Below are 13,042 nucleotides of genomic sequence, written 5' to 3'. Positions count from 1 at the left end.
AGTTTGTACCTTCTTATCCTCAACCACCAGAGGGCTAAGTCTTCATATATTATCTATCCTGTCACCTCCTTTTCATGCTATGTTTTCTTCCATGTTTGACTTATCAAGCTTCTTACTGAGTAGCTATGGGGTAAGCATTGCAATATTCTGACATAAAGTGTCATCTGCAGCAAAGGGAGCTTGGTCTGTGATGAAAGACTAACAGAACACTGCTCCTTTTTCCTTTGGCTTTGTACTCGCTCTTGTATCCTATGACTCCCCCCCCCCCCCCGCTTTCTTTCACTGAAGGTTCCTTTTCGCTTTCTATAGGAGACACACAGCCATTAGATGGAAGATAAAGAGTGGCAATCCGGATTGGTTACAGTGACAGAACATTTTTGAGAGACTAAAAATCGCCCCTCCTCCTTTCAGAGAAGAATGCTGCAAGGCATTATTAAAGAACATTCATATAGTGAAGAAAACGATCTTACACAGAAGTGGGGGAAACTACCAAAAAACCAAGATGCAAACAGAAACCCAACTCACTCTTGTGCATACTCCTATCACAACAGAACAGAACAGAAACAGGAGTAGGAATGTGTGAAAGCCTCTGGAGAAATTATGATCTACTGGATGATCTCCTAGTAATCAAAAGATAGGTGGGTGGAGACAGAGGCCAAAGTAGACAGAGCAACAAATGTAAGCTTTATCTGTGTACAGTGGACTAGTTTCACACACACACACACACACACACACACACACACACACACACACACACACATTTCTGTCCTCCATTCAAGCAACCATTACCAGAGTTCAATGACATTGTTATGTGTTAAGTTGTGCGTGAACATATCAAATGACACAGCAATTCTTCAACAGCTCTTGTTTATTCACAGGCCAGAACTGAACTGAACTGAAGGGTTCAGCCAGCCTGCTTATATAGAGCTCCAGTACAACGTAACTGTAAGAGATTTCTGTAACTATCCAATCACTGAACGTCACTTTCGATCCCTTATTTGCATATGTGGACCTGAACTATCTACAGTATCCCCCTGCTGGCCCAGGGTGAGAACTTCAGTACATAACATTATGTATTCAGTGGTCTGTGTTTGCCTGAGCTTGAGTCTGGACTAAGGATTCTGAGCCTCTGTGTTCTGATTTGATTCATGATATCCAGTCACAGAACAATTCAGGATTTGGGCCTCTGCCATTGGCCCTTAAACTCTGAGTTATGATTCACAGCTTCAAAGTTTAGACAGCCAATCATGTTGGGAGTGGGAGTGGTCCAGGCCTGGGGAGACTCCTGAGGGCCATACAAAGAGGCCAGGATGGCAGCATTTGACCTTTGAATCTGAGGCTCCCCACTAGTGCTATATAGCTCAATGTGGAAAGGCAGAAAAGCAATTTCCCCTGTCTTAGCCAGCAAAATACTTGTGATCATCATGGCTACCAATAGCCATAGAAGAAATCAAGTTAAAATAAGCTGTTTTTATTCCATGGCAGGAGTCAGGAGGCAATAAACAGTTTGACAAAGATTGTTGCCTGGATAGTTTTGCATTTGCTTTGTTTGCTCTGCAAACCTATTTTGCAAACACAAAACACACAGAAATAGGAAATCCATTTCAGGTACTCTGCCATAGCGGCCCCATCATCTGTATTTACATAAAACTGCAATATATATATATATATATATATATATATATATATATATATATATAATTTTTTTTGCTGAGACAGAAGTTGCTCTGCTGTTAAAATGCAATCCTATATAAGTCCAAGTAACAGTGCATAATCGTTCTCCCAAAAGCATAGTTTAACATTTTATCTGAGATACCTACAGAAGTTTCTGTAACTGTTGGAAGCATCTCCAGGGACTTAACCCATCATGAAAATAAAAAAGCAGCATAAAGTCTAAACACTGCACATCACAGTCTGTGACAATTGTGTGTATGTTTGTCTCTCTGTGTCTACATTGTGTCAGACAGAGAGAGTTTGGAGATGCATATTTGCCTTGTGGGGGGTGGCTCTTTCTCACAAGATTAATGCCCCATCCCCATCACCACTGCCAGAAGACTCAAAATTCTATAAACCACCAAATTTGGCATCCCTCGAAACATATGCCAAGGTTTGTGCAATAAACCTTGAGTTTGGATTATTGCAATGTGCTCTTTATGTGGCTTCTCTTAAGCCTGGTCCAGATACTTCAGATATTGAACAAAGAGCCTTGCTGGAAGAGGCTAATGACCTATCTAGTCCAGCATCCTATGCTGGGTTTGGAGTGTTAACTTCAAACCCCAATTTGGTGTATCAGTATAGATTTCTGGATGGCAGCACAAAACTCAGGGATTGTGGCACAAAAGAGTATCTTTTTTGGCATAGGTTTGGAAGAGATGCCAAATTAGATGGTGGGGGAGTTGTAATGAACACAGCTGAAATTCTGCCTTGCTAATGGAGACAGGGAGCTGTTTCACAGGTCAAAAATCAAAGGGGGTGAGAGAGCTGGGGAGCTGTCCAGGAAAGAATTGTGGCAAGCACACAGCCATGGCTAAGTGCCAACTGAGCAACTGTAGTTTCTAGTGCATCATCACTTCATGGCATGTCAGCAAGGGTGCACTGATCTGGAGCATGTGAGTAGTTTGGCTTCCTCTTCAAGAGTAGCAAGAGGGGTGCGGGTGGCGTTGTGGGTTAAACCACAGAGCCTAGGACTTGCCGATCAGAAGGTCAGTGGTTCGAACCCCGTGACAGGGTGAGCTCCCATTGCTCGGTCCCTGCTCCTGCCAACCCAGCAGTTCGAAAGCAAGTCAAGTGCAAGTAGATAAATAGGTACCGCTCTGGTGGGAAGGTAAACAGTGTTTTCGTGCACTGCTTTGGTTCGCCAGAAGTGGCTTAGTCATGCTGGCCACATGACCCAGAAGCTGTACGCAGGCTCCCTTGGCCAATAAAGCGAGATGAGCACCGCAACCCCAGAGTCGGTCACGACTGGAACTAATGGTCAGGGGTCATGAGTAGCGCACATGAGGTGCTATCAGATGGGCACCATAATCGGTTCTAGAAATCTAGCTAGACAGGCCACTGCCTCTAATCCTATGAGTGATATTGCAGCATCTGAAGCTGGGAGGGTGACTAGTCAGGCTGCAACAGTTCCTCTCAACCTGTGGTCTCCTAAGGTGGAGTAGTGCACCATAACTTGTGCATATACCGTAGTCCACATGCACCCCAAAGATGCAAGGAAGAGAACAGCCCATAGTTATCCTTGGGCTGAAGCACGATTGCACAAAACCATACTGTTCCTTTCAGCCCACATGCCATTTAGCAGATGTTTTCTACGAAGCCAATTATCTGTGCAACAATTATGAAAAGATTATGCCTATTGATAGGTTCACAACACAAGCTTCCTGTGGGTCGAAACACTGAGAATGAAAAGCACCCACGATATATGCTTTTAATGTTTTGACTTTGCATATAATTGCCTTACTCCATGAGATAAATGTGAATGGAGTTAAGTGTTATATAAAAATGAGTATAGTAATAACCCTTCAGAAGACAGAATACTCACTATATGTTCTTGTGTGGTGTAATCTTCCATATCCAGCTCTCAACAGCCTTACCTGTTTGCTGCATTTGTATCATGGGTGATAGACTTGATAACAGCTGAAACCACAGCCAATACTTTCAGAAACAGTGATAACTTTGCTCACATCAACTCTCTAAACAGTGGCTCGAAGAATCACCTTAGGTGAACTTGCTGTAACATCATATGCCTAAGCCAGCCTTTCCCAAAACTCGAGCACTGAACCCTTTCCTTGTTGATTTCTGTTTGAAGGCAGGAGTGGGCAGACTTCCAGTTCCCTAGATCTACTTTGTATTTTCCCTAGAACCCCAAGATCTCCCAACCAGGATCAGATACAATTGACATATAGCTAAAAGCGATGAAAAGCTGCCTCTGAGGAGAGCCTTGAGATTTGTTTTCAGCCATGGAACTGAACCATGCTCATGATTCTTTCACACAGAAGTCCACTCCTGATTAGCTTTCTTCATTGTTGCAGCCCCATTTAGGTGGGAAAAGTCATGATTTTGTTGCTATTGTTAAACACATGGGAGCCAGAAAGCCTTGTCACTCTACGGCAAATCAACTAGAGATCCAACAGTGGATCCTGATCTTTATTCTTCCTGCGCTTGTACCAAGTAACCCCAATGCCTTCGCCAAAGAACCCCTGGAGTATGGAGAGTCATGGGTGTGTTACCACTTTGTTACTCAATAATATGAACTCTGCTACCCATGGGCTTATTCAGTGCCGGATTTACGTAGAAGCTAAAAAGCTATAGCTTAGGGCCCCACTCTCTTGGGAGCCCCCCAAAAAAAACTTAAAGGGGAAAAAAACCTGGATGTACATTTCCAAAATATAAGATAAAAACAAATAAAGTAAAACCTACATACAGCAACAGTATTTTGTGTTGTGTAGGCTCCTATGATGTAAGTAATGGGCCCCACCTGCTAGCCTGCTCCCTAAAATATCACTGGTTTGCTCATTTCTATATATAGGGTGCCTACATTCTGCATGGACTGGTTGTAACAGTTACTTTGATGAAATACACATTTTGTTATGTGCAAATGGTTTTAGATATCTATTAGGTCCATAAATTACCATATATCATATATTCAACACACAAAAAACAGCAGCAATTTGTTGTTGACAAAGGACAGCTGGACATATAAAGGGCCCCATTACCCTTCAGTAGCTTAGGGCCTCATCAAACCTAAATCCGGCCCTGAGATTACTACAGTTCTGCACAGAAATCCAGGGATGTAGGATTACAATAAGGCTCTCCTCTTTAGACAGCCAATGCGGGCAAGCAAACTACTCTAGAGTGAGCTCTCTCCGCTTTGGGTAGCTTTGTTGTTTATGCCATCTTATTAAGTCAGGGATGGGCAACCCATGGTGAGGTACAACTCCCATCAATCTTGATTACTGGCCACTTTGGTGGGGCTAATTGGAGTTGATAGGCAGCCAACAACATTGGGAGGGCCATAGGTTCCTCATCCCTATTATTGTTGTTATTATTATTATTATTATTATTATTATTATTATTAATCCCTTTTCCCTGACAAGAAGTGCTAATGTTTGTTGAAACGATCACACAGCCTTTCAGATTGCTAAAGAATGTTCACACCATGCTAGGCTACCATTTGCTAAATGGTCAACTATATTCACCTAAATTAGTTCAGAGTATAGAAAATTGGGATCAGAGTTTAAGGCTGAATACACATGACTCCCCCACCCCCAAAAAAAGAATCATGGGAACTGTAGTTTGCCCTACTGAGCTACAACTCCCAGCGCCCATAACAAATTATGGTTCCTGGAATTATTTGGGTGATGGCGTGTGCTTTAAATGCACTTTAAATGTATGGTGTGTGAACACACTAAACAGGGACTCGGGGAATAAGCCCCATTGAAATCAGTGAGCTTTCCTTCAAAGTAAATATGTGTAGAGTCAATGAACATCATTTGGAAATCTGCCCCATAAACAGATTTAGCTTCCGATGAGATATTAAGCTCCTGCCCCTTAGGCAAGGTCACTCAAAGCCAGCTTTTCGAGATGCCTGACCTCTCACATTCCCCACTAAGTCTAACTCAATTCCTATACTTCTGAATGTAAACCTCACAACCTCTGATCATATCAATTTCATCATCGAGAATATTAATGCAATCATTTCCAAAGCTCTGGATAACACTGAGGGCCAAGGATGAAATGGGCCATTCTGAAAAAGTTATTAGTATCCATCTCGTCACAAAGGGGGGAAAGCCATTGTATTAATATAAGCATTTATCATTACTGATGGGAGAACAAGTAATTTTATTCCCCATTCTGACATTATCACTCACAATCATTACCTCGGCTCCTTCAGTAACAAACTGCAAAAGAGTATTTCCCGCAGGAAAGAAAAGGAGAGGAGAAGGGGGGGAAAGTTAGATGTTTCTCTGTTTTACAGTACAAGGATAGTTTTGCAAGCATTGCAAAAAAACTAATGTCTCACTTAAATTAGAATATAATTCACTATGAACCATGAGGGGTTGCTACAGAAATAGAGCTGAAAAGCGTATCATTTTCTATTTATTTCTGCCATATCTAATATTTTATTCTGTGTATTGTACATCTGAGCTCTCTTTCCGCAGCATGCCGTTATTGCATTGCATGTGATCAGAAAGCAAATGACATTGCCACAAATTTGGGATATTGCTCCCCTGAAGGGCGGCCTTGGCTCAAGTCTTGCCCAAAGCTGCATTCTAGATTGTTGCCCTCTCTTCCCTCCTCTCTCCAGGTATATTAGGGTTTATTTGGGGTGGAGGTAGACATGGGTGACAATGCATTTTCCCGTTATTCAAATTGTAACCTCCTTTGCTACTGGGTACCATTCACCCTTTTCTTCCTCACAAAATGCTACAGTAAGGGCATGAATCCAACTAAGTTAAAATGTGGCAGCTATACCAGCTGAGACACTACCTGCCTGTGCACTGTCTCACCAGAGTGGTACATGCCCTGGTTATCTGCTGCTTGGACTACTGCAATGCACTCTACATGGGGCTACCTTTGAAGGTGACTCAGAAACTACAACTAATCCAACTACAACTAATGCCTGGAAGCAGCTGCTGGGACCATATAACACTAATCCTGAAAGACCTACACTGGCTCCCAGTATGTTTCCGAGCACAATTCAAAGTGTTGGTGCTGAACTTTAAAGCCTGAAATGGCCTTAGCTCTGTATCCCTGAAGGAGCATCTTCACCCTCATCATTCAGCCCGGACACTGAGGTCCAGCACCAAGGGCCTTCTGGCAGTTCCCTCACTGTGAAAAGTGAAGTTACAGGGAGCCAGGCAGAGGGCCTTCTCGGCAGTGGTGCCCACCCTGTGGAACACCCTCCCATCAGATGTCAAAGAGATAAAGAACTATACAATGTTTAGAAGATGTCTGAAGGAAGCCCAATATTGGGAAGTTTTTAATGTTTGAGATTTCACTATGTTTTTATGTGTGTTGGAAGTTCTGTTTCTAATTTTGATTTTTCCACCTGGAAACCAATTTTCTTATCCGAATTATATGCCTCCATTATCTGATAATAATGAAGCCAATCTCGCACTTTATTTTTTAGTTTCTCAAAACTCTGCAATTTCAGTCTATCTCCCTCTTGTTCCAGAATTTCCCAATATTTCGGCCATTTGGCCTCCATATTGAGATTTTTCTGTGCTTTGGCTTCCATCGGTGACAGCCACCTTGGGGTTTTGTTTTCCAATAAATCCTTATATCTTATCCAAACATTAAACAATGCTTTCCTGACAATATGATTCTTAAATGCTTTATGTGCTTTAACCTTATCATACCACAGATATGCATGCCATCCAAATACGTTGTTAAAACCTTCTAAATCCAAAATGTCTGTGTTTTCAAGAAGCAGCCATTCTTTCAACCAGCAAAAAGTTGCTGATTCATAGTAAAGTTTAAAGTATGGCAGGGCAAATCCGCCTCTTTCCTTTGCATCTGTTAGTATTTTAAATTTTATTCTAGGCTTCTTGCCCTGCCAGACAAATCTAGAAATATCTCTCTGCCACTTCTTGAAACAGTCCATTTTATCCACAATTTGTAATGTGATTTTTGAAGGGTCCCCGCTTCGCCGCAGTGGTGCAGACCCGATCCCGCGGAGCTGGTCCCTCGGAGAATCAGAGGGAATCCGCCATTACCGATGGCGCCAACCCGGAAGTCGAGGAAATCCAATTGTAGATGAGGCAGGGAAAGTGATCATACTGCTATTGCCAGGGCCACTATGAGGCCATAACGCAGAGAGCCACTAAAGCATCTGGGAGGGAAAATGGTCATGCCAGCCAGAGCTCTGTTAGTGCTGCCACATCGCCCACATTATGCCAATAGCAGCTTTCCTTGCAGAGTTAATAGCAGCTGGGGATAATTTCCATCAGGAATATGGTGGGGGAGGAAAGAGTTAAACCTTCTCCCCTTGCATGTGGCATTCTCTCGTTAAAACTGGAAGAACCAATCCTGCTGTGGTGAACATGGTAATGATGATGGTTGCTAAGGATGTAGGCAGCATCACATCTTCTACGTGACTGAATCCCTGTTCATGAGCTCAAAGAATGTGTGAGGGCACAAAATGTGAAGTGCCCGCACACGTACAGCTCACCCCAACTTTCCCTGTCTGCTTCGCCCCTTCCACACTGAGTGGAAATGTCTGAAGAACTTGCCAGGACCTTTTGTTGTTGTTGTTTAGTCGTTTAGTCATGTCCGACCCCTCGTGACCCCATGGACCAGAGCACGCCAGACACTCCTGTCTTCCACTGCCTCCCACAGTTTGGTCAGACTCATGTTGGTAGCTTCAAGAAACCTTTCCATTCATCTCGTCCTCTGTCATCCCCTTCTCCTTGTGCCCTTAATCTTTCCCAACATCAGGGTCTTTTCCAGGGAGTCTTCTCTTCTCATGAGGTGGCCAAAGTATTGGAGCCTCAGCTTCAGGATTTGTCCTTCCAGTGAGCACTCAGGGCTGATTTCCTTCAGAATGGATAGGTTTGATCTTCTTGTAGTCCATGGGACTCTCAAGAGTCTCCTCCAGCACCATAATTCAAAAGCATCAATTCTTCGGCAATCAGCCTTCTTTATGGTCCAGCTCTCACTTCCATACATCGCTACTGGGAAAACCATGGCTTTAACTATATGGACCTTTGTTGGTAAGGTGATGTCTCTACTTTTTAAGATGTTGTCTATGTTTGCCATCACCTTTCTCCCAAGGAGCAGGTGTCTTTTAATTTCATGACTGCTGTCACCATCTGCAGTGATCATGGAACCCAAGAAAGTAAAATCTCTCACTGCCTCCATTTCTTCCCCTTCTATTTGCCAGGAGGTGATGGGACCAGTGACCATGATCTTCGTTTTTTTGATGTTGAGCTTCAGACCATATTTTGCGCTCTCCTCTTTCACCCTCATTAAAAGGTTCTTTAATTCCTCCTCACTTTCTGCCATCAAGGTTGTGTCATCTGCATATCTGAGGTTGTTGATATTTCTTCCGGCGATCTTAATTCCGGCTTGGGATTCATCCAGCCCAGCCTTTTGCATGATGAATTCTGCATATAAGTTAAATAAGCAGGGGGACAATATACAGCCTTGTCGTACTCCTTTCCCAATTTTGAACCAATCAGTTGTTCCATATCCAGTTCTAACTGTAGCTTCTTGTCCCACATAGAGATTTCTCAGGAGACAGATGAGGTGATCAGGCACTCCCATTTCCTTAAGAACTTGCCATAGTTTGCTGTGGTTGACACAGTCAAAGGCTTTTGCATAGTCAATGAAGCAGAAGTAGATGTCTTTCAGGAACTCTCTAGCTTTCTCCATAATCCAGCACATGTTTGCAATTTGGTCTCTGGTTCCTCTGCCTCTTCTAAATCCAGCTTGTACTTCTGGGAGTTCTTGGTCCACATACTGCTTAAGCCTGCCTTGTAGAATTTTAAGCATAACCTTGCTAGCGTGTGAAATGAGTGCAATTGTGTGGTAGTTGGAGCATTCTTTGGCACTTCCCTTCTTTGGGATTGGGATGTAGACTGATCTTCTCCAATCCTCTGGCCACTGCTGAATTTTCCAAATTTGCTGGCATATTGAGTGTAGCACCTTAACAGCATCATCTTTTAAAATTTTAAATAGTTCAGCTGGAATATCATCACTTCCACTGGCCTTGTTATTAGCAATGCTTTCTAAGGCCCATTTGACTTCACTCTCCAGGATGTCTGGCTCAAGGTCAGCAACCACACTACCTGGGGTATACGAGACATCCATTTCTTTCTGGTATAGTTCCTCTGTGTATTCTTGCCACCTCTTCTTGATGTCTTCTGCTTCTGTTAGGTCCTTTCCACTTTTGTCTTTTATTATGGAAATCTTTGTACGAAATGTTCCTTTCATATCTCCAATTTTCTTGAAGAGATCTCTGGTTTTTCCCATTCTATTGTTTTCCTCTATTTCTTTGCATTGCTCGTTTAAGAAAGCCTTCTTGTCTCTCCTTGATATTTTTTGGAAATCTGCATTCAGTTTCCTGTATCTTTCACTATCTCCCTTGCATTTTGCTTGCCTTCTCTCCCCCGCTATTTGTAAGGCCTCGTTGGACAGCCACTTTGCTTTCTTGCATTTCCTTTTCATTGGGATGGTTTTAGTTGCTGCCTCTTGTATCATGTTACGAGCTTCCATCCATAGTTCTTCAGGCACTCTGTCTACCAAATCTAAATTCTTAAACCTGTTCCTCACTTCCACTGTGTATTCATAAGGGATTTCACTTAGATTGTATCTTACTGGCGCAGTGGTTTTTCCTACTTTCTTCAGTTTAAGCTTGAATTTTGCTATAAGAAGCTGATGATCTGAGCCACAGTCAGCTCCAGGTCTTGTTTTTGCTGACTGTATAGAGCTTCTCCGTGTTTGGCTGCAGAGAATATAATCAATCTGATTTCGATGCTCCCCATCTGGTGATGTCCATGTGTAGAGTCGTCTCTTGTGTTGTTTGAAAAGAGTGTTTGTGATGACCAGCTTGTTCTCTTAGCAGAACTCTATTAGCCTTTGCCCTGTTTCGTTTTAAACTCCAAGGCCAAACTTGCCTGTTGTTCCTTTTATCTCTTGACTCCCTACTTTAGCATTCCAAGCCCCTATAATGAGAAGAACATCCTTCTTTGGTATCATTTCTATAAGGTGTTGTAAGTCTTCGTAGAATTGGTCAATTTCAGTTTCTTCAGCACCAGTGGTTGGTGCATAAACTTGGATTACTGTGATGTTAAAAGGTCTGCCTTGGATTCGTATCGAGATCATTCTATCATTTTTGAGATTGCATCCCAGTACATCACCACTCTTTTGTTGACTATGAGGGCCACTCCATTTCTTTTACGGGATTCTTGCCCACAGTAGTAGATGTGATGGTCATCCGAACTGAATTTGCCCATTCCTGTCCATTTTAGTTCAATGATGCCCAGGATCATTCTTGCCATCTCATTTTTGACCACATCCAACTTACCAAGGTTCATGGTTCTTACATTCCAGGTTCCTATGCAATATTTTTCTTTACAGCATTGGACTTTCCTTTCGCTTCCAGGCATATCCGCAACTGAGCGTCCTTTCGGCTTTGGCTCAGCTGCTTCATCAGCTCTGAATCTACTTGTACTTGTCCTCCGCTCTTCCTCAGTAGCATGTTGGACGCCTTCCGACCTGAGGGGCTCATCTTCCAGCGTCATAACTTTTATATGCCTGTTGTCTTTGTCCATGGAGTTTTCTTGGCAGGGATACTGGAGTGGCTTGCCGGTTCCTGCTCCAGGTGGGACCTTTAGCTTAATGCAAATAGAAGGTGGCTGATAGGCACATTCAAAAGAATGCACTTACAAATTCTTTCAGACCACTCTACTCAATGTGTTGAGTAGATGAGGACAAGGGCATTGGGGGGCAGGGGTAGTGTGTCTGTCCTATGCCCTGTGCACACTTTATGCCATCACATATTATGTATTTGAATGCCTGAACAGGCTCTAGTGAACTGGCCACAGCCTGAGACATAGTTGGGGAGGGGACTCTGCCTTCTGCCCCAGACACTGGACTCTTTGGAAACAAGGAGTATGTTAAGCCAGTGTAGGTGTGTGCTTCTCCTCCTCCTCTCATACAGGGAACGGCTCTCATTTGTGGACACCTTCATGACAAGGCCATAAATCTGCTTGCCTTCACAGATGCTGGGAGACTGAGCCTTCATTGATAATAGGGATGGATCACAGGCACACTGAGTCCGCTTCTCCATCCACACTGATCTATTATGGTGACAGGCAGTCTGCCAGTGTATAATAAGCATGAATTGGGCTTGTCATAATGGTGACTGGCTCTGTTTTTCAAGGTGTGCTTGCATGTAGATTATCCTCAAGAGCGAAAGCTTAGTGAAATGATATGTTGCATTTCACATCCAAGCAGATGTAAAGAGATCACATTCTATAGATGCTATAGCTCAGAAATAATGCAGTCTGGAAGAAGGTGTGTGTGTGTATACATTCTGCAGACAACTGATTTTCCTGAAAGACAGATAATCTGAGTGCAATTTATAAATAGTTTGGGCTATAACAATTTTTCATCATATTACATTTTTTTTAATGTGGAAATTGCCATTTCAAAGACTACAAAGGGGCCAATGAGAAATCACCACCTTTCCCCCACACATTTCTGTACCCTTTTTGTAGCCGTCATTTGCTAGTGTGTCATTGTTTTACTGATTATAGAAAGAACTAAAAGCTCAAAAGGGCTTTTGCTTGCAGCCAATCAATCATACATATGTGACAGTATCACAGACTCATGCAGCCAATCAGATTTGCCTACATGTGACATCTCAAGGAGCCTGTTGTGCCTTATTGCTCAGGTTAAAAAAACTAGGTATTGATGTGTCTATAATAGGTGAAATCAGAGCCAATGGAAGGGGGAATCGCCCCCGATTGGTTGGAAGTAAGAAGGCAGGTAGCTGGGACTGGATGGGACAGTGATTAGGTGGGACAGTGACCTAATCACCAGACTCCATTACCACTAGAGCTAAACTTGTGTTTCCCACAATAAATATATCAAATATAAATGTAATACATATATATGCAATTTTTTCACAGGTCCCAGAAAGTTGATTGTTCCAGGTTTCCCAGATACAAAGATGTGTGTGTGAATATTTACTGCTTCCACAGTCTCCAAAAACACTGGTCTTTCCCAAACTGATCATGAAATGTAATGCTTTCCTTAATCATAAACCTCTAACTTACAGACTTACAGTCTCATGTCACATATACCCACATTTGTCACATATATCCACACCAGGAATAATGTGTCCAGTTCTGGGCACCACAATTTTAGAAGAGTATTGACAAGCTGGAATGTGTGCAAAGGAGGGCAACCAAGATGATCAAGGGTCTGGAAACCATGAGGAGCACTTGAAGGAGCTGGGTGTGTTTAGCCTGGAAAAGAGGAGACTGAGAACATATATGATAGCCATCTTCAAATATCTCAAGGGCTGCCACATGGA

The sequence above is a fragment of the Podarcis vaucheri genome, assembly GCF_965113315.1.
Source record: "Podarcis vaucheri genome assembly, chromosome: 17".
In the NCBI taxonomy this organism is placed as follows: domain Eukaryota; kingdom Metazoa; phylum Chordata; class Lepidosauria; order Squamata; family Lacertidae; genus Podarcis; species Podarcis vaucheri.
Note: the sequence above shows the minus strand (reverse complement) of the source record.